The sequence below is a fragment of the Macaca nemestrina genome, chromosome 17, assembly GCF_043159975.1.
Source record: "Macaca nemestrina isolate mMacNem1 chromosome 17, mMacNem.hap1, whole genome shotgun sequence".
In the NCBI taxonomy this organism is placed as follows: domain Eukaryota; kingdom Metazoa; phylum Chordata; class Mammalia; order Primates; family Cercopithecidae; genus Macaca; species Macaca nemestrina.
The window spans coordinates 51,117,733-51,145,052 of NC_092141.1; the positions used below are offsets into that span (position 1 = coordinate 51,117,733).

The 27,320-nt window shown below is 46.1% G+C and overlaps 2 long non-coding RNA genes across 2 annotated transcripts in view; one reads left to right on the forward strand and one right to left on the reverse strand.

Annotated features, from left to right (window-relative positions):
- The window catches only part of LOC105476808 (uncharacterized), a 76,449-nt gene that overhangs the window by 17,679 nt on the left and 31,450 nt on the right, over positions 1-27,320 (reverse strand). The window contains exon 2 of the long non-coding RNA XR_011615711.1: positions 5,326-5,535. This is a non-coding gene — a long non-coding RNA (uncharacterized lncRNA). The remainder of the gene's footprint in view (positions 1-5,325; positions 5,536-27,320) is intronic.
- On the forward strand, positions 2,764-10,578 carry LOC105476809 (uncharacterized). Its single transcript, XR_984270.3, has 5 exons — positions 2,764-2,868; positions 3,927-4,218; positions 5,895-6,038; positions 9,714-10,001; positions 10,388-10,578. It is a non-coding gene; the product is annotated as an uncharacterized lncRNA (long non-coding RNA).

The window sequence follows — 27,320 nt, forward strand, 5'->3', positions numbered from 1 at the left end:
TATGTTGCCCAGGGTGGCATGCAGTGGCTATTCACAAGCACAATCGTGGCATACTGCAGCCTCAAACTCCTGGCCTCAAGTGATCCTCCTGCCTCAGCCTCCCTGGTAGTTGAGATTACAGGTACACACCACCATGCTCAGCTGTTTATAATTATTGACCATCATGTTCTAGCTGATCCCTATGGAGTGAACATTCTTTTAATTAAAAGTTTCTAACTAGAAGATACTATATCCTTGCTGTGTCTGTTCTATAATATTTAGAATATTCCATTTCCTTCTGAGTTCATAGCAGAGTTTTTTTTTTTTTTTTTGAGACGGAGTCTCGCTCTGTAGCCTGGGCTGGAGTGCAGTGGCCGGATCTCAGCTCACTGCAAGCTCCGCCTCCCAGGTTTACGCCATTCTTCTGCCTCAGCCTCCCGAGTAGCTGGGACTACAGGCGCCCGCCACCTCGCCCGGCTAGTTTTTTGTATTTTTTAGTAGAGACGGGGTTTCACGGTGTTCACCAGGATGGTCTCGATCTCCTGACCTCGTGATCCACCCGTCTCGGCCTCCCAAAGTTCTGGGATTACAGGCTTGAGCCACCGCGCCCGGCCTCATAGCAGAGTTTTAGGCCCAGCTTCCCAACCCTACCTGATCTCCTGTCATCAGTTCTTATGTGATGGAAATGGGGGCGTGACTCTGTAGCCAACATACCCACAGAGCTTCACAGCTTACATAAACAAAACAGTGTTGTTCTGAGGTGTCCACACTGCAGTTCCTTTCCCCCACACAAACGCCTGATGTTTCATTGTCCCAGAGAAGAATTCAGGCCAAGGAAGCAGTCAGTAATCCAGGCTCCTGGCTGTGGTTTTGCTGTCTCCCAACTAGCAGGAAGTAGCTCTGGCCACCCAGAAAGTGGCACAGGATTCTTTGTCTGGCACCTGACAAGAGGTAAGGGTGGCCAGTAGCACAGTTTAGTGAGCTTGTAAAGCTGGTTACCAATTTGCATGGCTGTATTAATGAACCTCCCAAAATTGAGAACATGTTGATACAATGGATTTCCTACCCTAGAAAGAGTCTATGCGGCCGGGTGCGGTGGCTCACGCCTGTAATCCCAGCACTTTGGGAGGCCAAGGCAGGTGGATCACGAGGTCAGGAGATCAAGACCCTCCTGACCAACATGGTGAAAATACAAAAATTAGCTGTGCATGGTGATGCACGCCTGTAGTCTCAGCTACTCGGGAGGCTGAGGCAGGAGAATTGCTTGAACCTAGGAGGCTGAGGTTGCAGTAAGTCGAGATCACGCCACTGCACTCCAGCCTGGTGACAGAGTGAGACTCCGTCTCAAAAAAAAAAAAAAAAAAAAAGGCCAAAAATAGAGTTTATGCATACAGCACACCAACCTTCAGTCATCACTCTTACAGCCAGAGTCTTCCAGAAATTATGTGGGCCATGCCTATCCCTTCAAGTGGCCCCCAAGGCCCAGCCTTGCAGTAACTGACCCAGGCTCTCACATAGGGCACTGGGGTCCTGCCCCAGGCTCCAGGCTCTACCCACAGCACAGGCTGGGGCTGGTGCTGAGCAAATGGGTTGTGGCTGTCGCCAGAGAGGAACTGGCAGCAGACACAGCAGACTATGTTTTCTTTGCAGGCTGAGGGTAACTGGAAGAAGCCGAGAATTCCTCTGCTCTGCCTTCGGGAGGAGGGGATGAGAGAAGCAGGGAAGGCCAGCAGCAATCTCTCCCTCCAGCTCCTAGGATGAGCAAGATAGTATAAACAAAAGATGGAAAGACGACAACCTAGGACCCCAGGGAGTCCCTGGTATAGATATCAGGAGCCTAGGTCCCCTGTCTGGAACTGGCTCTCAGGGAGTCATGATGGTAGCTAACATTCATTAAATGTTTGCTCTGTGCCAGGCACCCTGCTCAGAGCTCAGTTGCACTGTGAAGACAATTTGTACAGGGGCTAAGAACATAGGCCTCAGCAACACACTACTAGGTTCAAATCCCCAACGTGGCTACTCATTAGCTCTGTGACACTGAGTAAGCTACTTACCCCCCTGTGCCTCAGTTACTTCATTCATAAGATAGGAATATGAATAGTACCCATCTGATAAAGTTTGAAGATTAAATGCATGCACATACAGAAAACTCTTAGCACAGTGTCTGCCCTGGAGTAAACAGGAGACAAATTTTTGCCATCACTACTTTATTGAATCCCCACACAAAGCTTTAAAGTAAATATTATTAATCTCTAAGGTTCAAGGGATTCAAATACTTGCCCAAGGTCCCAGGTTCGTTTGATTGACAGAGCATGAGTACCCACCTAAGTGCCCCTTGAGGTCTCTGTGTTTAGGAGGAAGCAGGTTCAGAACTCTAGTTCCCCACTCCAGGTGCACTCCAATTTAGAAACTCCACAGCCACCTCAGCAGGAGCAAAGGTGGGTCTCTGTCCTGCCTCTGGGGCCAGGCTGGCTGATGACTTCAGGCCCAACCAGAAGATCCTTTCCACCCACTCAACTCTAGCAATACCCACATCACCAACCCTGGGTCTCCCCACAGAGCCTCCACCTTCTAGGAAGTCTCCCTCCCTCCTGCAAGATGCTGGTGGCTGAGACTGGAGGGACCCTTTCAATTTGAGGATAAACAAACTGTCGTTCTGGCCCAGCCCTCTGCCGGCTTGCTGCTTCCCACCCCCCTCCATCCGCAGTGCACAGTCGCTCTGTTCTCCTGCCAACTTGGCAGCTCATCGCTGCTGTTACTATCAACACCTCCAAGGAAAAAGGGAGAGGAGTCAGCTCTGATCGCCTGGCGCACTGAACAGCAAATTCATGTCAGAGCCAGCCTTGGAATGTCTCCCAAGCTCCCAAGGCTCCTGGTGAGGAGGAAAAGGTGGGACTCATGTTGCTCAGGACAGATGGGGCTGGGGAGTGGCCCTGGGCCTAATTAGAGCAGACTCCCAGCAGAGCCACTCGCTAGTCCTGGCCAAAGCTGCAAGCCCCCAGGAGCAGATGGCTCTGATAGAAAGCGCTGCAGAAGGATACTTTGGGGACCTTGTAAATGTGTAGGAGAGGACTTGGGGGGTCTGAGTCTCACCCCAACTCTTGCCACAGTCCAGGGCAGTTCCCAAGGTGGTTAGTCAGAGGTCTGTGGCCAGGATTGGGAAAAACAGGTCTTTCCCTGTTCAGTCTGTGAGCTCCTAGAATCTCTGGCCTGTGCCTTCTTTCCTCCATCTTTCTTGGACTCCATGTGTGCAGAGCTCTTGTCTCTCCTATCGTATTGGATTGAGAGCCCCTAAGGGACCACACTTTCTCTGCCAAATGGAAACGTCCCATAGACAACCTTTTCCTATTCCCAACTCCCTCCCCCAGCCTCTTAGGCCCCACCTATTGGCTCCATAAAGCAACTGATGCCCTTGTCTGGCTCCTGCCGTGGCTCCTGGAGCCTGGCTGGGAAGAACAGAGAACCTGTATCTTCAAGGACCCAGTGTCCCTCCTGGAGCATAGCCTGCCTGCAGCACAGGGTCGTGGTCAGTCATCCACCCTGACAGGACTCAGGGGAGTCAGCGTGCAGCGTCTCCCAGGAGGAATGGCCTCTTTAGGTTTCTCCCTGCTTGTCAAGAGAGGGCCTTTGTTCCCTGCTCTAGGGCTTTTGGTGTCAGCCAAAGTGGTGGGTTCAGGGGAAGCTTCCCAATCCTTGCACCACTGGCCATCTAGTCTACCCAAGGATGTGGTTGTTAGCTCCCCTCTGGGTGCTGCCAGCTTGTTTCCTTCTCTGTAACACAGGGATAACCTTGGGTACCTCACTGGGTTACAGCCTATGGTGATGAAGACATGAAGGTGATGCCTGTGCGCTCCTTGGGTCACTCCTGGCACTTAGAATCAGTATGTTTTCCTTCCTTCCCTCCTTTTCTTCATTCTTTACCTCATTCATCTCTCCACTCTCTCCAGGAGCCTTTCTCCCAGATGTGAAACTGATCCTAAGACCCCCTGTAATTTCCTGCTGAAAACCCCCTCCAAGAAACACAGCCACAGCCACAGTTCTTCCTGATAAGAAGCCCCAGGGGCCAGGCGACAAGAAAAGCGAGCTCATTCAGCAGGCTGGGATGTAAATAAGCCACAAGAGGCTGTGCCATTCTGGGTTGCACCTGTGAGCATCACTCAGCTGAAGCCCCGTCAGCGTTTCCATGACAAACTCGTATTTCCGGATGCCTTTCTTCCAGCTTGAAGAGCCTGCCTCGTGGTGAGACTTGACACTGAAAATGCTTCCATATTTTTTTCCCTAAAAAAGCTTGCATGCTCTAAAACTCCACATGTTTATTAGATGTGTTTGCTCTTCATTCTGAGAGTTTTGTTGACATTATATGTGTATAGTATACATCAAGCAGGTAATACACATGTGGGAAGTTCTGTGGTGGAGAGCCATCGTGGCAAATACACAGCTACCACACATCGTAACAAGATATCTTCCTTCCCCAAAATACATTCTGCATCCATTTGTCTGCCTCAAAGCCTGAAATTCCACCATTAGAGACTTGCTACTTTTGAACTTGAACGATTGCCTTTTTTTTTTTTTGAGACAGGGTCTTGCTCTGTCACCCAGGCTAGAGTGCAGTGGCACAGTCTCTGCTTACTGCAACCTCAATCTCCCAGGCCCAAGCGATCCTCCCACCTCAGCCTCCCGGGTAGCTAGGCCACAGGTGTGTGCCACTCTGGCTAATTTTTTTTTTTTTTTAATTTTCTGTAGAGACGAGGTCTTGTTATGTTGCCCCGGCTGGTCTTGAACTCCTGGGCTCAAGCTATCCTCCCACCTTGGCCTCCCAAAATGCTGAAGTTACAGGTATGAGACACCACACCCAGCTGCCCATCTTTTAAGAGTCCGCTGTATCAGTGCACCAACCCCTGCAAGGGCCAAATTCTAAAAATCTAGACAGTCTTCAGGCTCACTTGGGATGCTTCCAGAAATGCAAATACCCAGGCCCTGTCCTAGACATCCTGAATCAGAATTTCTAGAACTGGTATGGAGCCCAAGACTCAGGATTTTAAAGAAGCAGCCAGGTGATACTGATGATCAGCCAGGTTTAGACTAACATAGGGCTTAGTGCGCCAGGTGAGGAGACAGAATACCTGAATTTCATTTACAGCATCACCATTCATGGAGAGACCCTGGGCACTTCACTCCCTGAACCTGGGGGAAAAGTGTGATACCCAGCTCCTGTGGCCTGTATGAAGACCAAATGAGGCAATGTTATGAAATACTTCTTGGAAACCATCAGACAATGCAAATGTTAATTGTTACTCCATATACATACATGACATACAGCATACATGTTCGTGTGTATCCATGTACCTGGATTTCCTGCAGAAAGGACATGTCTGACTTTTGTCATCCTTCTTCATCTATGCTCCTGGCTGTCTTCAGTTTCAGATGGACTCTCTCACTTCAGGACACGCGTGAAGTCCTCTCCCCATAACTTGGCACTGTCTGATAATTTTAAAAGGATGTTTTCCATCTAATAGGTTTATCCACCCTCTATGATCTTCCAGATGTTCAACCCTTCTGGAGAGTAAGAAGAAAAAGGACTAGTCACTCCTGTCTGATGAGAAGGAGAAACGGAGGCAGATGGGTTTAGAGGGCCATATACCATTTATACATAGGGCAGGAATTCTCTCATTTTGAAAACCTGGTGAATATGCACACATACAAAATTCTTCATACAGTTTCAGGGTTTCTTGGACTTCCTGACACTCTTCCATAGAAACCCTAGGAGTCCAGGAACCTCAGGTAAAGAACACCTGCCCACATGGATCTAGCAGCCCAAGCCCTCTAAGCCCCCAGAGCATCATGTTCAAGCACATGAGGCATCCTTTCAGCCATGCCTTTGCCAGATGACCTAACTGACCACTCCTTCTCCCCAGGCTGCGAGATGAACTTGCCTGACCTCCCTGCCACCCACTGAAGAAAGAGCAACACATTACCTGCATCAGGACAGAATCTTCTCAGACCAAACTGTGCCTTCCTGTTACTGAGCCGGCAGCATGGAGAATCTGAGCTGCCATAAGGTATCAGGATAATGGATAGTTTTTATGGCAGTAGCATAAAGCACAACTCAAACTGGCTTAAACAATCAACCTATTGGTCCTTGACAATTAAAAAGAAGTTTGAGGTGGGGTGGGCTTTATGCAAGGTCTGATCCATCTTCTCTATGCTGTTTCTTTTTGTCTTTCCACTCTGTCTTCCATGATGTCAACTTCATCTTAAAACTCTCAATCCTCTAGGTTGCAACGTGGTTGCCAGCAGCAACCAAAGCTGTCTGCACCTTTGTTCACTCTCAGGAGAGACAGCAAGCTGCTTTTAAAATAGTCATCATGGAAGAAAGTAGAAACTTCTTTCCAGAACCCCTCAGTCAATGTCTCTCCACATCTTATTAGCCCAGATTGAGCAATATCTCATCCGGATCAGAGCCCACATCTGACACAGTATGCTGCATGGCTGTGAAGTTCGGATCATGGTATAGTCATGCCCCCATGCTCACAACCCCCAAGTCCTAGTACTAGGGCTTAGTCTCCTGCCCCTGCACACTTTAAACTGCTTTCAAGAAAGGAATTAAGAACTAAAGGAATGATTTTGTAAAGGCTCAGAATCTGGTCTTATCCCACAGTCCCTTGGTGAAAACCTAAACCAAGCAGGCCTGAGCCTTCTCAGGAAAGAGAGGGGAGAATTTTCATTTCCTAGAAAGGGAAAGAAACAGAATTTGCAGCCAGCCAGCTGAGCAGAACACAGGCCACACGGAGTCCAGAGACCTGGGTTATGTCTCCTTGCTTCTATAGCTGACTTACTGAGTGACTAACAACTTGTTTACCTGCTCTGGCTTCTGTGCCAAAGGTAAAATAATCATCCCTTCCATTTTGCAGCAATCATTGGGTAAGGTTACAACCCCTTGGAAGGAAACTAAGTCCTCAGAAGTTTCCAGGCTTGTGTGCTAAAGTGCAGAGGATAGAGGATGAGGTGTGTGGAGTGCTTTCTGGCCAGTCCTTGGTTGCCAGAACCATCCAGAAGGTCTTGTATTGTGACTCCAATAAGACTGGAGGCCCCATATGGTCCAGACTCTGCTTGGAGGCTCATAGAAAGGAACATAGTTCAGCAACTGAAAGAAATCTTAAAAGAAATTCCAAGTATTTATTGTGTCTTTTGAAGAGATAGAAACACTTGGCAATGTTTTTCTAAAGCCACTTTTTCCTTAATTCTCTCACAGCCAGCTACTTAAGGGCTTTTGACATGCTCGAAGCTCCTATACTCTGTCCAGCACCCAAATATCCCCTTCCTTCTGAGCTCTTTATTATATAGGGTGATATTACCTCTTGTGTCAGGTCCTTCCCTCTTCTCCCAGTCTCTCTTCCCATCATTCTCCCAATTCTGTACCCCAGGCTAGGTGCAGTGGCCTGTAATCCCAGCACTTTGGGAGGCCCCAAGGCGGGAGGATCGCTTGAGGTCAGGAGCTCGAGACCAGCCTGGGCAACATGGTGAAACCCCATCTCTACTAAAAATACAAAAATTAGGCTGGGCACGGTGGCTCACATGGGTAATTCCAGCACTTTGGGAGACCAAGGCAGGCAAATCACGAGGCCAGGAGATCAAGACCATCTTGGGCAACATGGTAAAACCCCGTCTCTACTAAAAATACAAAAAATTAGCTGGGTATGGTGGTGCGTGCCTGTAATCCCAGCTACTCAGGAGGCTGAGGCAGGATAATCGCTTGGACCCAGGAGTCAGAGGTTGCAATGAGCCGAGATTCAGCCTGGCAATGGAACAAGAATCCGTCTCAAAAAAAAAAAAAATTAGCCAGACATGGTGGTGCATGCCTGTAATCCCAGCTATTCGGGAAGCTGAGGCAGGAGAATCGCTTGAACCCAGGAGGTGGAGGTTGCCGTGAGCCAAGATTGTGCCACTACACTCCAGCCGGGGTGCCAGAGCAAGACTCCATCTCAAAAAATAATAATAATAAAAATAAATCCGTACCCAGAAGATCCAGATATTAGATTATTAAGCTAAAATGTTCCTTAGAATACTCACACTTCAATAAATCTTATCCTTGTCACATCAGCATCATCAGGGAACAGACTTCCAGTCTCATACACATGAAGGTTATTCTAGTACCCCATATGGAAGCATAGAACATCAGCTTTAGTTGTTTTTGCTGGTGGAGACCGGGGTCCATGAACCAGCTACCTTAAGAACATTGCCTTCTAATAGCTTTGGACCCTGGAGTTGTGATTCTGAACAAGTCTGTGGGATATTCTCTGTTGGCTCCTTCAGCTGTACTCTCCAGGCTTCTCTATTCTTCTCTGAGATCCAAGAGGTTGCCTTATGTTGTCTATACCAATAGGCTCCCTTGCCATCCACTTCCTGGTTGGGTTTGGCCAATGGGAAGCATTTACAAGAGATGGAAAGGACAAAGAGAAGGTCAGGATGTTCATTCTCTCATCTCCCACTCTGCCGGGCTGATGGGTGGCCAAGGCTCCCGTCACAGGTAGCTCTCCAACAGCTGTGGCTGTCCCTGGAATCTGGTCAGTGCTCCCTACCTACACTTTCAGCCTAGAGGCAGTAGTGACTCCCTGTTGTTGCTGGCCCTGGGTGCTTCCCTGCCCAGTGTTGCTTCCCTCGGCCCTGTAAATTGCCCTTGTCCAACTCGCCTCACTTCCTTGAGTGACAGGACCTTGACTGATCCAGTGCCCCAGGACTTCCACAGCTTTGTCACCTCATTGACTGTCACTTTATCACGGTAAACTAGAGAGGGCATGGGGGAAAGATTGTACTCTTATTTATGGAAGTTCTGACTTTTGAAACTTTTTTAAATGATTCAGTCAAATGTCAAGGTCTAACTTTGAATCTTTAGGCTAGACGATGCGCCAATTTTTGACCAAGTTAAGGGATCAATCAGTGACTGAAGAATAGGGTCTCTCTGTGAAAAGCTAAGTGGAAAATGAATCCGCAGCCTGTCACTACCCTGGTCTAACCACTGGACTAACACCACCAGGCAGCCAGCACTAAAACTCAGGGTGGGGCTTTGCCGAGCCACCCAGGCATTCTATTTCATCTTGGCCATAACAACACCAAAAAAGACAGAGAAAACACCAAGAACACCCTACAGAAAGGCTGAGTCTGTGATCAGCTTGATTTAAGCAATTCTAGAAAAGTCTCTCGCCCTCAAAAATCCACACCCCATCCCCCCATTTCCATCCCAGGCCTGATTAGGATTAAACCATCTATGCACAGATCTGAAATTTCACAAGTAGAGAGGCATAACTTTGCCTTTAGGCCAGATATGAATATTGTTCCCTGAAAGGAGTAATTTAGTTACATTTGATTAATATTTCCGTTATGTGCAAGGCAGTGTGCTAAGCAGGAGGTAATGTTTTAATCCTATCTATTACCCTTGAGTATGAATAAACTGGGTATCAGAAGAAAGGAAAACCACTGAGAGGTGAGGAAAGATGTGCCAAAAAGGGAGGAAAATGAACACAAATTTTGCCTTTATTCATCCTGGGCTCAAGTGAGATGCTGTAGATTAGGGACATAAATAGGAGGTCTATGGCATGTGGATGGTGTTTAAGGGATCACATAAGGCCACCCAGAAGGAAGGGTACAGAGGAGAGGAAAAGGGAGCATAAGGAAAGGAAAGAGAAGAGAGCAGAGGCTATTCAAGAGCTAAGGTCTAGGCCATTCCAATTTTACAGGTTGTGAAAAGTGAAAAAGCAAATTTAAAAAAGACAAATGGAGAAGGAACAGCTAGTGAAGTCAGAGGAGGATTGAAAGACCCTGGTGTCCTGGAAGCAACTGAAGAAAGTGTTTCAAGAAGAAAGGAGTGATCACATGACTTCAAATGCCACCAATGGGTCAAATAAGAACAGAGAATTGACCATGGAATCTGTCAACACAGAAGTCATCAGTGGCCTTGATAAATGTAGTTTCACTGCCATGATAAGGATGAAAGGCTGATTGGAGCCTGTGACGGAGACTAGGAGGTGAGGAAATAGAAACAGTAGTTTTGCTCTGAATGGTTAGCAAATGGTGAAGTAACTGGAGGGAATGTGGGGTCAAGGATATTTTTTAAAGCTGAGAGTTGTTACATCCCATCAGTATGCTGATGGGAATGATCCAGTTGAGATGGAAAATTTGATGCCGCAGATGAGAGAGTGGATAATTGCTGGAGTGATGCTTTTTAGTAAGCAAGAGAAGAAGGGATCCAGTGTGCAAGGGGAGGGGCTGGCCTCAGACAGACACATGGACGATTCATTCATCATGAGAGGAGGAAAGGTGGGGCACGTGGGCACAACTTCTGGAGGTTGGTATTTTTGGTGGTGGGAGGATGTGATTTTTTTCTTTTCTGATTTCTTTTTTTTTTTCTCAGTGGGGGAAAAATGATGTCATCAGCTGAAAGTGAGAAGCAAGGAGAGCTGCGTGCAGGCCTGAAAAGAAAGGAGGCGTGATGCAGTCATCTGCCAGAGGGAGTAGGAGAGGCGATTTGCCTGGGGAAAACAGTGTAGGATTGCTGGGCAGCAATATGGCAGCAATGTGTCCTCCGAGGTCAGTGGTGATGAATTTAAAGGGAAACCTTTCAGTACAGCTCTGTGTTTTTATCCAGCCACCTTTAACACCTGGAGCGCAGGCGTGAAATAGCTAAAAGTCAGATTTGACAAGTGTTGATTTTGCTAGGCCTATAGGTTGGGAGAGAGAAGATCAGAATGGTTGTAATTGTTATCTATTACTGTGAAACACAAGACTCCAACACAATTACCCCCAAACAACAAACATTTATTACCTCCTGGTTTCTGTGGGTCACAATTTGGAATTTGGAAGTAGCTCAGGCTGGGCAGTTCTGGCTTGAGGTCTTTCACAAGGCTGCAGTCAAGATGTTACCTCAGGTTACAGTCATCTAAAAGCTGGTCTAGGGCTGGAGGATCTGCTTCCAGGGTGGCGCACTCACATGGCTTGCAAGTCAGTAGTAGTGGTTGGTGGACAACTCAGTTCCTCTACAGGAACCCTCTATAGACTGCCAGAGTGTACTCATAGCATGACAACCAGCTTCTCCCAGAGCTACCAGTCCAAGAGGGAGACCTAAGCAGAAGCTATCCTTCCTTGACCTATGCTCAGAAGTGACATTGCATTACTTTTGCTGCATTCTATTTGTTAAACGCAAGTCACTGAGTCAAGTCCCCATCCAAGGGGAGGAGAATTAGACCCCACCTTTTAGAGGGAGTAGTGTTGTTACAGACTGAATGTTTATGTCTGCCCCCACCACAGATTCCTGTGTTGGAGCCCTAACCCATAGTATGGCTGTATTTGGAGATGGGGCTTCCAAGAAACAAATTAATGTTAAATAAGATCATAAAGGTAGGTCTCTGATCCAATAGAATTCATTTCCTTTTAAGAAGAGACACCAAATAGCTTACTATCTCTCTGTCTGTGCCCACACATCAAGGAAAAGCCACGTGAGGACACAGCAAGAAAGTAGCCATCTACAATTCAGGAAGCATCCTCACCAGAAACCAAATTGGCCAGAATCTTAGTCTTAGACTACTAGCCTCCAGAGCCGTGAGAAAAAAAAAAAAAAATCCATGCTCAAGCCACCCACTCTAGAGCATTTCATTATGGCAGCCAAGCTGATGAGTACAAGCATCAAAGAACTTGCAGACATATTTTAATGTCACTACAAGGCCCCAGGGTTTATGTAAGTATATTTATTGTGCTGGACCATGGATTATAAGCTGAGCAGTGAGGGAGGTGATAGAATGGAGGAATGAATGAGTGAAAGGACTGGGGGACCAGTGTGTGGAAGGAAGGTTTCTGGGGGGACGAGTATAGGAGTGGGTGTACAAGGGAAGCAAGTTGAACAGATATGAGGTAGTGGTCCAAGAAAGCTACTTGAAATGGAAATTTTGGACATGGCACAGTTACTGCTGGTGATAAGATCTAGCATTAGATCATGGGAGTGGGCAGCTGAGGCAGGCAGGGAGGGACAGGTCACTGGTGGTGAGAAGGTTAATTAACTGGAAGCAGAATATTGGAGGGGTCATCTAATAGACACAGACCAGGAATGATGCTGAGTATAGTGATGAACAGAGCGATAGTGAGCCAGGTGCTCAGGTCTTTCATGAATGGGGGAGTGATGGGGACAGAGTAGATGATTGTCACAGGGAGCAGTAGCAGGACAGAGCCTGACAGCCAGTGGGACACAAAGGGACAGTCCAGGTTCTAATTTGGGGGGTGGGAGTTACTACTGGGTTGGCTATTAAGGAGCCACATGCACAACCAAGTTAAGAGGAGAAGCAGAGGATCTGAGTGCATGTGTGTGCACACACACACACACAAATGCACATGCATGGCAGACGGTAATAGCATGTATCTAATAGGGCTGTTAAAAGAACCAACTGAGCTAATACTTAGTGCTGAGACAGTGCCTGTGTGGGGTGTTTTCTGACACCAACCAACTCTCCAACACCAACTGGGTGTCCAGCAATTCAACTCAATTCAGTTCTGACACTACCGGGAGTTAGCCTCAGTTCCCACAAGTTAAAGGGATCAATCCCTCAAGACTGCCTCCCCCCACTTCCGGTGGCAGCTGCAAATAACAAGCTAACCACACTTCTGCCCAGATGACTACAAATGTAGGCATCCCCACACCACCCCCGAAGAGGTTCAGTAATTTGTTAGGACAACTTACATTTATTGGTTTATTATAAAGGATACAAATGAACAGCCAGATAAAGAGCTTCACAGGGCAAGATCTGAATGGGTGCCGAGTGTAGAAGCCTCTGTCTTCTGCATTCACCAACCTTGGATCTCTTTGAATTTCTTTGTTCAAAAGATTTTCTGACCCAAGCTCTAGCCCTCCTCCACCTCCAGGAGTTGGGGGTGGTGGGGAGAGTGAGGCTGAAAGTTCCCTACCCTCTTCCCTCTAATCGCAGTCTTTCTGGTGGTCAGCCCCCATCTTGAAGCTCTCCAGGGACCCCATCCTGGCCATCTCATGAGCATAAACTCAGGTGTGGTTAAAAGAGGCTCCTTATCAATAACAAAAAATCACTCTGGAAATTCCAAGAGTTCTAGGAGCTCTGTATCAGGAACTGGACATGAAAACCAAATTTTGTTTTGTTTTGTTTTATTTTGTTTTGTTGAGACAGAGTCTCACCCTGTCACCCAGGCTGGAGTGCAGCAGTGTGATCTCAGCTCACTACAACCTCCACCTCCAGGGTTCAAGGGATTCTCCTGCCTCAGCCTCCCAAGTAGCTGAGACTACAGGTGTGCACCACCACGCCTGGCTAATTTTTGTATTTTTACTAGAGATGGGGTTTCGTCACATTGGCCAGGCTGGTCTGGAACTCCTGACCTCAGGTGATCCACCCGCCTCGGCCTCCCAAAGTGCTGGGATTACAGGCATGAGCCATCGAATCCAGCCGGTTATATTTTTTATTATACTGCCTGCCACCTAGTAAGTTCTATGTGATAAAAGCTAGTAATATCCCCTTGTTACAGATGAAGCCACACTTAGGTCACTTGCCTGTGGGCACACTGTAAGGACCAGAGTTAGAGACTAAAACTCAGTATTGGGTCAAATGAGAAAGAAGCCAGTCTACTGAGGAGCAGCTAGTCCAGAGGTATTTTAGGCGGGCGAGGCTTAATTCCCCACATCCAACAATATCTGCTACCATTTAAAAAAAATTATTCTTCCTGAGATAGCCTGAGTTGATTTTGTTATTTACAACCAAAAATGCTCTGACCAGAGTAACTACACCAAGGGTCAGAACAACCTACGCACCATGTGAGTGATGCAAGCTGAGAATGACTAGAAAAGATAGCTTAAGAGCCAATGGCAAAATTCCTCTGTGGGAGAGAATTGTTGGAATCTAAAATATAGGCTTAGGGCATAAACCTGAAGTGGAAGAGGGGACAAAAGGAGAGTTGAATTGCTTGGCTTAAAAACTGGGTGGGGGCTGACCACCAGAAAGACCAGCAAGAAATTTGTTTTGTTCATTCAGCCTCCTAAGAGAAAATTTTGGGTTGACACCAATTTGACTTTATTTATTTTATTTTGAGACAGGGTTACCTTCTGTTGCCCAGGTTGGAGTATGGTGATGCAATCTTGGCTCACTGCAACCTCGACCTTCTGGGCTCGAGGCCTCCTCTCACCTCAGTCTCCTGAGTAGCTGAGACTACAGGCACGTACCACCATGCTCAGCTAATTTTTAAATTTTTTGTAGAGATGAGGTCTCACTATATTGCCCAGGCCGGTCTTGAACTCCTGGGCTCAACGATCCTCCCACCTTGGCCTCTCAATGTGCTGAAATTACAGGCATGAGCCACTGCACTCATTCTCCAATTTGATTTTATTATGAAGCTGTAATAAGCAAGCAAGCATCCTTGTACCCCAAACTTTTTTTTTTTTTTTTTTTTTTTTTTTTTGAGACAGGGTCTCACTCTGTCTTCACCCAGGATGCAGTGGCTTGATCATGTCTCACTGCAGCCTCTGTCTGCTGGGCTCAAGTGATCCTCCCACCTCAGGCTTCCAAGTAGCTGAGACTACAGGAGCACACTACTATGCCCAGCCAATTTTTTTATTTTTGTAGAAAGGGGGTCTCGCCAGGCACAGTGGCTCCTGCCTGTAATCCTAGCACTATGGGAGGCCAAGGCGGGCAGATCACGTGAGGTCAGGAGTTCAAGATCAGCCTGGCCAACGTGGTGAAATCTCTACTAAAAATATAAAAATCAGTGGGGTGTGGGGCATGCACCTGTAAGCCCAGCTGCTTGTGGGGCTGAGACAGGAGAATCACTTGAACCGGGAGGCAGAGGTTGCAGTGAGCTGAGATCGTGCCACTGCACTCCAGCCTGGGTGACAGAGCAAGACTCGGTCTCAAAAAAAAAAAAAAAAGAAAAGGGGTCTCACCATGTGGCCCAGGCTGGCCTCGAACTCCTGAGCTCAAGCAATCCTCCTGCCTTAGCCTCCCTAACTGCCAAAACTTTGATGATATTTCTAATTATTTCCTTAAGGCCAAATTCTAAGAAAACAGGGCATGAGGTATCTATGCCCTGTGACCAAACAATTTAAAACCTGGAACCAAACTTCCCCACCAGAAAGACTGAAACAGTTTAGATTTCTGTCAGCAGTGAATGAAAGTGCTTGGTTTCTCAGGGTGTTCTATGGTGTTAAATCCTTGGAAATAGGTGAAAATTCCTTTAGTTTGTATTTTGTTATTACTGGTGAGTCTGAACTTTTTTTTTCATAAATCTATTGGCTGTATCTATTTTTCTTCTTTTAAAAATTGCCTTCTCCAGGCCTTTGCTCTCTCCCCTGTCTGGTGCTTCCCATCTTTCTTGTGCACAAAAATCCTACCTCTTCCCTGCTTTCTCATACAGCTCATACTAGTTTACTCATCACAATCCATCATAAAATGACCAGTTTGCTTGGTCTTAAACCTGAAAGTCCCACATGCTGGAAACGCTCTCAGTCCCTGGCACACTGGAACAGTTGGTCACCCTACTGCTGGGCCTTAGATTGCTTTTCCCCCACAGCAAAATGAGGACCAGATGTTCTCCGGTGTTACTCCCAGCTCTTCATTCATTCTCTCCACAAATACACACCATGCTATCATGCTGTACTGCTCTGGGCAGTCATTCTGCTAGGGAGACATCAAGGACTCCTCAGTAAACAGGACCCAACTATCCCTAACCATCCATAATGGCTCCCTGGAGGAATAATATCTTGATGAATTTGCAACAAAAACCTTAATGTAATTGGCTGATGGCAGATAAGGAAGCCCTAATAGGGGGCAGGAAGAATGTCCCTTGGGTGCACCAGAAGGAATTTAGATGCCAGGAAGCGTGAGAGAGAGATGAAGGGACCAAAAGATAAATCTGACTTACTTTGAAGTTTGGCTGAAGATCAACCCAGAAATAGCTGTGTGTATTTCCCCAGAACCAGAGGCAGATGTCCCACCATCTGAGGCTGTCTTTCCCCTCACACCCTTCCCAGATTCCTGAGCCCTCAATATAGGCATTTCAGAATCTCCTTCTCTGGGTTCCAAGGCCTGTAATGTCTTATGCATTTCTTATATTGGCCCAGGTATACATTCTCCACGATTTGGAAAGAGTTTCTCTCCCTGGGACAAATGAGCACCATCAGAGATCATTTATGCAGAGCAAGCACTTTTGTGCCTCCACATTATCGAACGGCAGAAAAAAAAATTTCACAAAGCCCAAGAAAGGGCCTCAAAGAAACTGTCAAGTACACAAAGCTGAGCAAAACCTCTCTTCTCACCGCCACAATCGTGCCTGGCTTTTAAAATTCTAATTAAGAGAAAAAGAAGACGGCGAACTCACTGAAGGCAAGAACAGAGGCCCGGCTGTAATTCCACCCGCTCCCCACCACCCTCAAGCACTGAACCCAGAGCTTGTACACAGTAGGAACTAAGTAAATACTGATGAAATTGAGTGGAGCCGGCCCAGAGCAGAGGGAGCAGGAAAGGGAGGAGGGAGCTGGAGCCCAGGGCTCCTGCCGTCACCGCCTTCAGGCTGCGGGGAAAGTCGAATGAAAAGCCTGCCAGACCTCTAACAAGTGCTCCACCGCCAGCAGGCTGCAATTGCTCATTGTGTTTGGTTATAATTAGCAGCATATTCTGCGATGGCAAAGCAGGAGCAGGGCTGGGAACAGGCTGCCACCCTCGCAGCCATCGGTCCGGGGGCCTGGGCTGCAGAATTTGGGCTCCTTCACTTCCTGGCCCTGCCTGCCCTGGATCCAGTCTGGGCGTGGGCTGGCAGACCTCCATCGGTGATGCTGGGCCAACACCAGACCCCAAAGAGGAACTGTTTACTGTGAGAGCATGAGAGCATGAGAGCATGGGCTGAAAAATTCGGCTCACCTGGGGTTAAGACCAAGTTTTGTTTGCAATGTACAAACAATGTGTCCACAGGCACGTGAGCCTCAGTTTCCCCATCTATAAAATGGGTCAGTAATAAAAATACTAGTACTCCTCTTTCTTATGGTGTGTGGTGAGACTTGAAACGGACAACTCATCTAAGGCACTTGGCAGAAGGCCCTGTGTGCTGTTGGCACTCAGTGTCTTGCAGCTGCTATTGCAAAAGTGACAGAAGTGGCTTCTACTCTGGCCCTTTCCTCTCCCCTCTCTGCAATGTTTATCTCACCCCTGCACAGGTGCTCAGCAGCCTGCAACTTCTTTCTCCACCCCTATGGAACCAGCTCTCAGGGGAGGGTCTGCCTTAGCAGTGTCAGTTCAGTGTAAACAGAGGGAACTGGGTGACCTCTCCTAGGGGAGTGGCCTCAAATTTTTTAAACTATGATCCACAGGACAAAATACATTTTACATAGTGACCAAGGGCACACATACCTATCAGTAAATAAAACAGAAACGTAAGTTTCATGAAACCACATTTACACAAACCAAGTGCAATGCATTCTGATGCATTCTGTTCTCTTCCCTTCTCTTTTCTATCACATTCTATTTATACATAGTCTCCAATTTATATTATATATTTTAATTTATATTATATGTTTGTATTATATAATTTATATTTTATATATTCTTCTAGTATATATACATATATGTATGTATATATGTGTATATACATATGTACATAGCAGTGTCAGTTCAGTGTATATATATACACTGTGCATTATATGTATATAAATATGTGTATATAAATATATATGTGTATATATATTTATATAAAACAGTTTTAAAATTTTGCCAAAGGTCAGGATCCAGAAACCTTCAGTGTGAAACACAATGCCCCAGGAAGAGGTGAGTTAGCTTTCATCTCTTACTATGAATTCAAAGCCTGTGTTCTCCATTTTTTTTTTTTTTTTTTTTGAGATGGAGTCTCACTCTGTCACCCAGTTTGGAGTGCAGTGGCACAATCTCAGCTCACTGCAACCTCCCCCTCCCAGACTCAAGTGATCTTCCCACCTCAGCCTCCCAACTGGTTGGGACCACAGGCACACACCACAACACCCAGCTAATTTTTTGTATTTTTGGTAGAGATGGGGTTTCACCATATTGCCCAGGCTGGCCTCGAACTCCTCAGCTCAGGCGATCCACCTGCCTTGACCTCTCAAAATGCTGGGATTACAGGCGTGAGCCACTGTGCCAGGCCTCTGTTCCTGTTAAAGGGATTTTTTTTTTTCAATCAGGGAGCTATTGAGAGAGAGAGAGAATTCTGAAAAGCTGGAAGCTTTTCTCTAAAGCCACAGAGCCATGAGAATGGGTTTTTGCATAAGTTCTTTTTAGGGGGGCTTCAGAATTAAGCTATTTCCCAAGAAACATGGAGGTCACCCATCCTTTGCTCCTATACTAATTTACAAGTTAACTTTTCCTTAGCTGGGATTCCAGAAAATCTTCCAAATGCCACTATGCCTAGGTGCCAGGGAAGGGCAAGATTTATGTAGACTCAGCTGGACAGGAAATACTCTGAGCTAGGATTGTACTGAAGGGTTTTTTCCATAACAAAATCAGGGCATGTGGCCTCACAAGTACCTATGAGGACAATAGGATAAAACATTTAAAACCGGAACTGTCCTGGAAAGTCTCCAACTTGGGACTGCATGGTTACCATGAGAAGTGGAGAATCTGATGCCAAGAGAGTCAGAAGGAGGGAGAAATCCTCTCTCCTATGCACCCAGGTCTTGCCTTCTGGTTTGGGGGAAGGAGCCTTGGGTTTCCAGAACCTTCTGGAATACCAGAACTCTCTCCTAATACCCTTGAGCATTGTATTAGTCTATTCTCATGCTGCTAATAGAGACATCCCAGAGACTGGGTAATTTATAAAGAAAAAGAGGTTTAATGGACTCACAATCATGGCAGAAGGCAAAGGAGGAGCAAAGTCATGTCTTACATGGCAGCACACAAGAGAGACAGCATGTGCAGGGCAACTCCCCTTTATAAAACCATCAGATCTTGCGAGACTTATTCACAATCATAAGAACAGTATGGTAAAGACCCACCCCCATGATTCAATTACCTCCCACTGGGTCCCTCCCACGACACGTGGGAATTATGGGAGCTACAATTCAAGATTTGGGTGAGGACACAGCCAAACCATATCAAGCATGTTCAGTTATTAAATACTTTAGTGGATTTATAGGAGGACTGGATTGTGACTGGTAAGAGGAGAAGTAGAGAGAGTAAAGGGAAATGGGAGGCCTCCAAAGTTTTTCCTAATTTCACTTACAGCTGCTTGAGCTCCCAACTTCTTGCTCCCCCTGCCCTGTTCCAACCTCCCCTCAACTCTCCACCACATCCCCAGAGTGCCCTTAGTTGTCTCTGCCATTAACAACTTGACTGCGGTCAAAGAGGGGCTGGGCTGGGCTGAACTTTCACAATTGACTGTTTTCTTCATGGATCAGTTCCACAGTAGGAGAGTGATGTAATCAGAGACGCTTAAATGCTTGGGTTCCTCCCTTCTACACTAGGACCCAGGTTTTGAAGCTTGAGTGGGAAAACAGACCTGTGGGAGGGTCTAAGGACACCCTCATCCAATCTTCCCTACCTCACAATTTCTTCTACTTTCAGCCCTAGCTACATATACTACCCTCATCTATATTTCCCAGTAATATACATGTACATAGCCACAGAGAATGGCCATCTCCAAGCCTGAGTCTTCTGTGAGCCCCTCAGAATGGTCAGAGCAGGACCACGGAAGGGATGTTGATTGCAGCATACACTCAAGAGCCTGATTTGCATATAACAATTTTCAGACTCTCTCTCTCTCTATACACACACACACACACACACACACACACATATATATATACATGCACACACGTATGTAAAAAGAGCCTGATTTGGACCCCAGGGTGCAAAGCCAGATGAGACAATGGAGAACCTCCTCTAAGAACCCTCTCTGAGAATTTCCTCCCCACAGGTTCCAAGGAGAAGAAGCGAAGGGGAAATGGAGTCACCTTCCAAGACCTCTTTCAATCTCTATTGGTATCAAACAAGCCCAACCCCACACATGAGATCAACATTTGCCAGTCCCCAGCCTCAATGCCAGAAAATAAAACCCAAAGTCTCATTAATCATTTACCCATTTGCCTTGTTCCAAGCTCCAACTCCACTCTTCCTCAGCCCTGCACTTTCTGAAAACAGTGCCTTGAATGAGAACCCCCCCAGTTGCTGTTGCTTTCTGCCATCTGCCTCCTTTGCCCACCTGTTTCCTATGTCTATGTTTCTAGGAGACTAATTGTGATTAAATTACAGGGTAATACTAATAGAGGGGTGAGAACCCAGCTAATGGCTTACTGTTCCACTAGGCAACAATTGTAGTAATCACCAAGCTAAAGGCTCCTGTGCATTAGCTGGGGGTTGCTGGGGTTTCCTGGCCCACGCTTCCTCCACACCCCTGTCTGAGCAGAGGAATGCAGTTCACAGGGCAAACTGAAAACCCAGAGGCAAGTGAAGATGCAAATGACATGATTGAAATAATAAGAGGGAAAGCAAGAAAACCCTTTCAGGAGTAAGAATTTGAATCACGGCAAAAGTAGAAGCGAATTGTATTGGGTTCAATGTTTCAAAAATATCTTGGAAAATGAAACTAAGTAATCCCATAAATTATTAAAGGAGCTTTGACTTGGGTTTTCCAGGATGCAATGAGGCTGGTCCTTAACTCACTTTTTTCAGATTTGACCTGATGGAGGTATGTGTAACATAAATATGTAGCTCTGCATGGCAAATCCATACCCCAAACCATTTTAGACACGTGGCAACAGCATCACAAGCCCGTCCAAAAAATTGTGCTCAGCCGGGCATGGTGGCTCACTCTTGTAATCCCAGCACTTTGGGAGGCCAAGGCGGGCGGATCTCTTGAGGTCAGGAGTTCAAGACCAGCCTGACCAACATGGAGAAACCCCATCTCTACTGAAAATACCAAAATTAGCCGGGCATGGTGGTGGGCACCTGTAGTCCCACCTACTCGGGAGGCTGAGGCAGAAGAATCACTTGACCTGGGAAGCGGAGGTTGCTGTGAGCCGAGATTGCACCATTGCACTCCAGCCTGGGCAACAGAGCAAGACTCTGTGTAAAAAAAAAAAAAAAAGTTGTGCTGACATTGGGATGGAAGGAAAACAAGTCATGGTCCCTGACTTCAGGATCCTCACAGTCCAAGATGGGAGATGAAATCAAATTTAACTGTTAGTACCTATTGCTGACACTTGTGACCCCCTTCTCAATTTAGGAAGCACTTCACAGGACCTCACAGGATCTCATCTGTGAGGAAAATAGGGACTATTCACATTCTACGTGGAAACTGAGGCTCACAGGGATTAAGTGACTTGCTTGAGGTCCTATACAGCCCAAATTTCTGAATTATTTTGACTCTTGCCTCTTCCCAGCAATGTCTCATTCTGCTCTTGAAGAAGTCTGTCCTTGCACACTCACACTCCTGGAGATGCTATAAAACAGGAAGAAACAGCTGTCTCCCCTCCAGGGCCAGAATATCATACAGAGATGCCCCAAGGCCTTATAGAGTTTGGCCGAAACAGTGGTGCTCTCTCTTTTTAATTAGAGTTCCCTCTCTCTCGCTAAAACCCAGACTTGGATGCACTGAGCCCTAGCCTAGGAAATACATCCAAATGGTAGACAGTATCTTGTGCTTGAAAAAAAAAAAGAAGTAAATGTCATGTTAATGCTCAGCATTCAGAAAATAGAAGCATTTGAGTTCAAAATGTGTCATAAATCAAATGTAATCAGATGTTAAAATAGGAATTTCAGCTGAATCACAAATAGATACCAAATTCCAGAGTGAAGTGCTAGACCAGGATTTACAAAGTAAGTGGCCAAGAATAAATATGGTACAAAAGAGTTGAGGGGAGGATTTAGATGAGAATTTCTTTGGAGAGAGCTGTGCTGCGAGTCCTACCCCATCCCTACCTCAAATATAGGTGTCAAGCCTGAGAAACCAAAATGGCAAGAGGTACAGCAGAGTACACATGGGAGGTACACATGAGGGTTACACATGGGAAGTGACTGTATTCACAGCGTTGTTGGGGCAAAGGTGTGAGCCATGACCAAGAGAGGGGATTGGCCTGGTGTGTTCAGAGAACGCTACTCTAGAGAGTAACCTGGAGGGACAAAGAGATCTTAGCCAAGAGAAGCTGGGAGGTGTGGCCAGATTCCTAGGGATGTGGATGGAATAAGCAAAGAGCCTGAGGAAAGCATATCACTTGAATTGAGAGGTCCCCAGCAATGGGGGAGCCGAAAGCACCCACAAAAGTGTCAGCATTAAATACTTGCCAAGTATAGGAAACCTCCCTGCCAGATCCTCACACCAGGACCAATCACATGGAAGCTTTCCTGCTTCTTCCCACTGCAGGGATCAGAAATCACGGTTTAAAAGAAGAGAGAGAGGGGACAAAAGTGCCCCCTCCTCTAAGTGCCCACCCTGAACTGAAGGAGAGGGGATAAGCCTCAATTTTATGTCATATTTGGAGTCTTAATGATTATATAAACATTTTAATCACTGAGTTGAGAACAGACATAAGATGACTAAGAACAGACCTAGAAAGTCATGAGATCTGGCTCAATTTTTATCCAGGTACAGGCGACGTGCCAGCTCCACCAAATTTAAAGGGTTAATGAAAGAGGAAACTTGAGTTTCTTTAGAAATACATCCCATGAGTTATGCTTGTTTAATGTAACAGTTGTTCAAAGAATGTACTGATTTGTTAAATTGCTTTGCTATGAAAGCTAGAAACAGTTATGCCATTTATAAATAGACCCCGCTCCTGGGATGATGTTCAGCTTTTGGGAGGAGACAGGCCAATGAGAGACAGACCTCCACTCTCGACGTCACTGCCTTGAGGGAAGCGTCCAGGCAGGAGCAGACCTGCTTCTACGGGCCTGGGGAAATTGTTACCCAAGGTCAGGCCTTCATCATGGTCTGCAGCTGGTGGAACACCACCGGCCTGTTCTGAGGATGCCCTGAGACTCGAGACTCTGCCAGCTTGCCTTGGACAGGAGAGACAGAGAGAATTATGCGGCTGAGCCTCAGTGCAAGAGGATCCACGAGCACAGAATCTGCTCCATTTGTCCAGATGGGAGAAATTCTACCCTGAGCTGGGTTGAAGGGGGTGTGGAGCTGTTGGTGCCACTTGCTTCTTGGTTCGCAGTGTGCCATCAATAGCCTCTTTGTACATCTGACTGCCTGGTGTAAGCACACTCACTTCAGCTGAAGCATGCTAGTGGGCAAGGGAGGATGGAAATAGAAAATGTGGAAATTACTCAAGATGGCTCAGAGGTCATGCATCTGGAAGGCACCCCAATGTGCTCATCAGACATGTCCTAGCAAGTTTGAATTCAAGCTGAGACCTAACCCCCAGGGCCCTTCTCCCTGCCCCATCATATACACACACACTCATACATGCAACATTAGGAAGTAAAGTATGAAAACACCAAGAGTGAAACCCAGGACTTCTGGCACACTCCTGCCCACTGCAATAGTGTCCCCAGCGGCCTCCTTGCCTCAAAATTTTCCTCCTCAAATGCGGCCTGCACACCACCACCAGATTAATATCCCCGAATCCCTGTTTTAACCTTTCCCGTTTCTCAAGTATGGATCTTCCTGCCCCGGGAGGGCTCAACTCATCTACCTTCTTGACCTTCTCTGGGGCTTTTCTCCCATACAGCCCTCCTTCTTCTGTGGCTGCACCTCTCTCTTTACTGGCCCTGGACAGGCTTCAAGTTTCCCTCTGACCTGTTCACACGCTTCCCCCAGTGCACAGAATCCCACAAGCCTCAGGCACATGGGCCAGAGAAGCTGGCAGTGGACTGACACTGTGAGACGTAGTCACCTCTTCTGACTCTGACACTCCACTCTTCAGACCTGTGACCTACAGGAAGCAGCTTCCATCTCTAGGTCTCCTTTCTTCTATCACAAAATTATTAGACTGGATAATTTTGAAGTTTTCTTTTGTAGCTCAAAAATTTTATTACTGCCTCAGTCAGCTTATGTCTGAATACAGTCTCAACTCAGTAACTAAAATGTTCATATAATAATTATTGTCTCTCCTTCATGTCTGCTGAAAACCCAAGGAGTAAATCATATTTAGAGGGTAGCACAAAAGATAAAATGATCTGTCATGGGATTTAGGTTCACTTGGGTCTGGAATTACCAATTCCATGACCTAAATCTCATGACCTAAAAGGCTATTTCAGACCCAAGTGAACCTAAATTTTAGATAATTCCAGACCCAAGTGAATCTAAATCCCATGACAGATCATTTTATCTTTTGTGTCACCCTCTAAATATGATTTCTCTCCTTGGGTTTTCAGCAAAGACGAAGGAGAGACATATAATGATTATATAAACATTTTAATTACCAAGTTGAGACTGTATTCATACATAAGGTGACTAAGAAAGATCTAGAAAGTAGGCCGGGCGCGGTGGCTCAAGCCTGTAATCCCAGCACTTTGGGAGGCCGAGGCGGGTGGATCACGAGGTCAGGAGATCGAGACCATCCTGGCTAACATGGTGAAACCCCGTCTCTACTAAAAATACAAAAAACTAGCCGGGCGTGGTGGCGGGCGCCTGTAGTCCCAGCTACTCGGAGGCTGAGGCAGGAGAATGGAGTGAACCTGGGAGGCGGAGCTTGCAGTGAGCCGAGATCGCACCACTGCACTCCAGCCTGGGTGACACAGCGAGACTCCGTCTCAAAAAAAAAAAAAAAAAAAAAAAAAAAAAAAAGAAAGATCTAGAAAGTTATGGAATCTGCTTGAATTTTTATCCAGGTGCAGGTGACGTGCCAGCCCCACCAAGTTTAAATTTGCTTTGCTTTTGAGCATCTCAAATTTGCTTGCTTTTGAGCATCTCCACCAGCAAAGGAAACTTTGTCTTTTTTTTCTTAGCATATTCTGGTCTCCAAATTTGTGTTTTTTAATGGCAACAGCTTGACTTGAGGCCCTGCTTCAAATGGTTGAAGGATTTTAAAGATTCTGCTGTCTAAGCTTTAATTAGACACAAAAGTTTCTGGGTTCATTTGGGGCCACAAGAATAGTTTTTTGTTTTGTTTTGTTTTGTTTTGTTTTTTTAAGAGAGACAAGGTCTTACTCTGTAGCCCAGGCTGGAATGCAATGGCACAGTCTCAACTCACTGCAGCCTCAGCCTCCGGGGCTCAGGTGATTCTCCTGCCTCAGCCTCCCAAGTACCTGGGACTACAGGTGTGTGCCATCATGCCTCACTAACACAAGAATAGGATTCTAAAAGAGAGAAAGGGCAGAGGTTTAGCTGCAGTATTTTCTGACTAAATTTTCATCACTCAGGAAAGGCTAGAGACTACCACATAATAAGAACCTTGCCAAAGATGTTGAGATTTTGCCTGCTTATCTGCTCTTGGCAACTGCTCTGCTTCCACTCTGGGGTCAAGGATCACAGTGCCTACCCTCCTTTTCAATCCTAAGTCCATTTGAGAAACCCATTTAGATGGACATAGGAGCATCAAAAATACAAAATATTTGCATTAAGGACTGGGATCCCTGGATACCAATCCTAGACAACTGTTCTATTAGTTGGATAACCATGGGCTAGAGTCTGAACCTCTCTGTGCCTCAGTTTATTACCGATAAAATGAAAAATAACAATAGGATTATCATGAGGATTAAATAAAATAATGCATGTGAAGCCCTTAGCACAATGCTTGGCAAAGGTGATTCATAGTATAATAAGGTATATATAACCACACTAAGTGCTCACAGTCACTCAGCTTTGTGCTCCTGAGAGTGAGGTTTGATAATGAGAGAACACAGAGAATGCAAGGGTCCAGGGTCTAATCCTTGTTCTCCTCATCTCCTTGCCTTTGACATGAGTTCCAAAGTATCCCTCCACCTACCTACCCTTCAGCACCATGCTACAAAAATAGGAAATAACATGCAGGCGGCAAGCAGTATGATGAGTGTCCCTTAGCAGGACATAGGCATGGGCAAGGACTTCATGTCTAAAACACCAAAAGCAATGGCAATAAAAGCCAAAATTGACAAATGGGATCTAATTAAACTAAAGAGCTTCTGCACAGCAAAAGAAACTACCATCATAGTGAACAGGCAACCTACAGAATGGGAGAAAATTTTTGCAATCTACTCATCTGACAAAGGGCTAATATCCAGAAGCTACAAAGAACACAAACAAATTTAAAAGAAAAAAAAAAAAAAAACCCCATCAAAAAGTAGGCAAAGGATATGAACAGACACTTCTCAAAAGAAGACATTCATACAGCCGACAGACACACAAAAAAATGCTCATCATCACTCACCATCAGAGAAATGCAAATCAAAACCACAATGAGATACCATCTCACACCAGTTAGAATGGCAATCATCAAAAAATCAGGAAACAACAGGTGCTGGAGAGGATGTGGAGAAATAGGAACACTTTTACAATGTTGGTGGGACTGTAAACTAGTTCAACCATTGTGGAAAACAGTGTGGCAATTCCTCAAGGACCTAGAACTAGAAATACCATTTGACCCAGCCATCCCATTACTGGGTATATACCCAAAGGATTATAAATCATGCTGCTATAAAGACACATGCACACGTATGTTTATTGCAGCACTATTCACAATAGCAAAGACTTGGAATCAACCCAGATGTCTATCAGTGACAGACTGGATTAAGAAAATGTGGCACATATACACCATGGAATACTATGCAGCCATAAAAAAGGATGAGTTTGTGTCCTTTGTAGGGACATGGATGCAGCTGGAAACCATCATTCTCAGCAAACTATCGCAAGAACAGAAAACCAAACACTGCATGTTCTCACTCATAGGTGGGAATTGAACAATGAGATCATTTGGACACAGGAAGGGGAACATCACACACTGGGGCCTGTTGTGGGGAGGGGGAGGCGGGGAGGGATAGCATTAGGAGATATACCTAATGTAAATGACAAGTTAATGGGTGCAGCACACCAACATGGCACATGTATATATATGTAACAAACCTGCACGTTGTGCCCATGTACCCTAGAACTTAAAGTATAATAATAATAAAAATAAATAAAAATAAAAATAAATGGAAAAAAAAAAAAGGCTTAAGAGGGCCAGCCATGGTGGCTCACGCCTGTAATCCCAGCACTTTGGGAGGCCAAGGCGGGCAGATCACTTGAGCCCGGGAGTTCGAGACCAGCCTGGCCAACATGGTGAAACTCTATCTCTACTAAAAATAGAAAAAATTAGCCAGGTGTGGTGGCGGGTGCCTGTAATCCCAGCTATTTGGGAGGCTGAGGCAGGAGAATCGCTTGAACCCGGGAGGCAGAGGTTGCAGTGAGTTGAGATTGTCCCACTG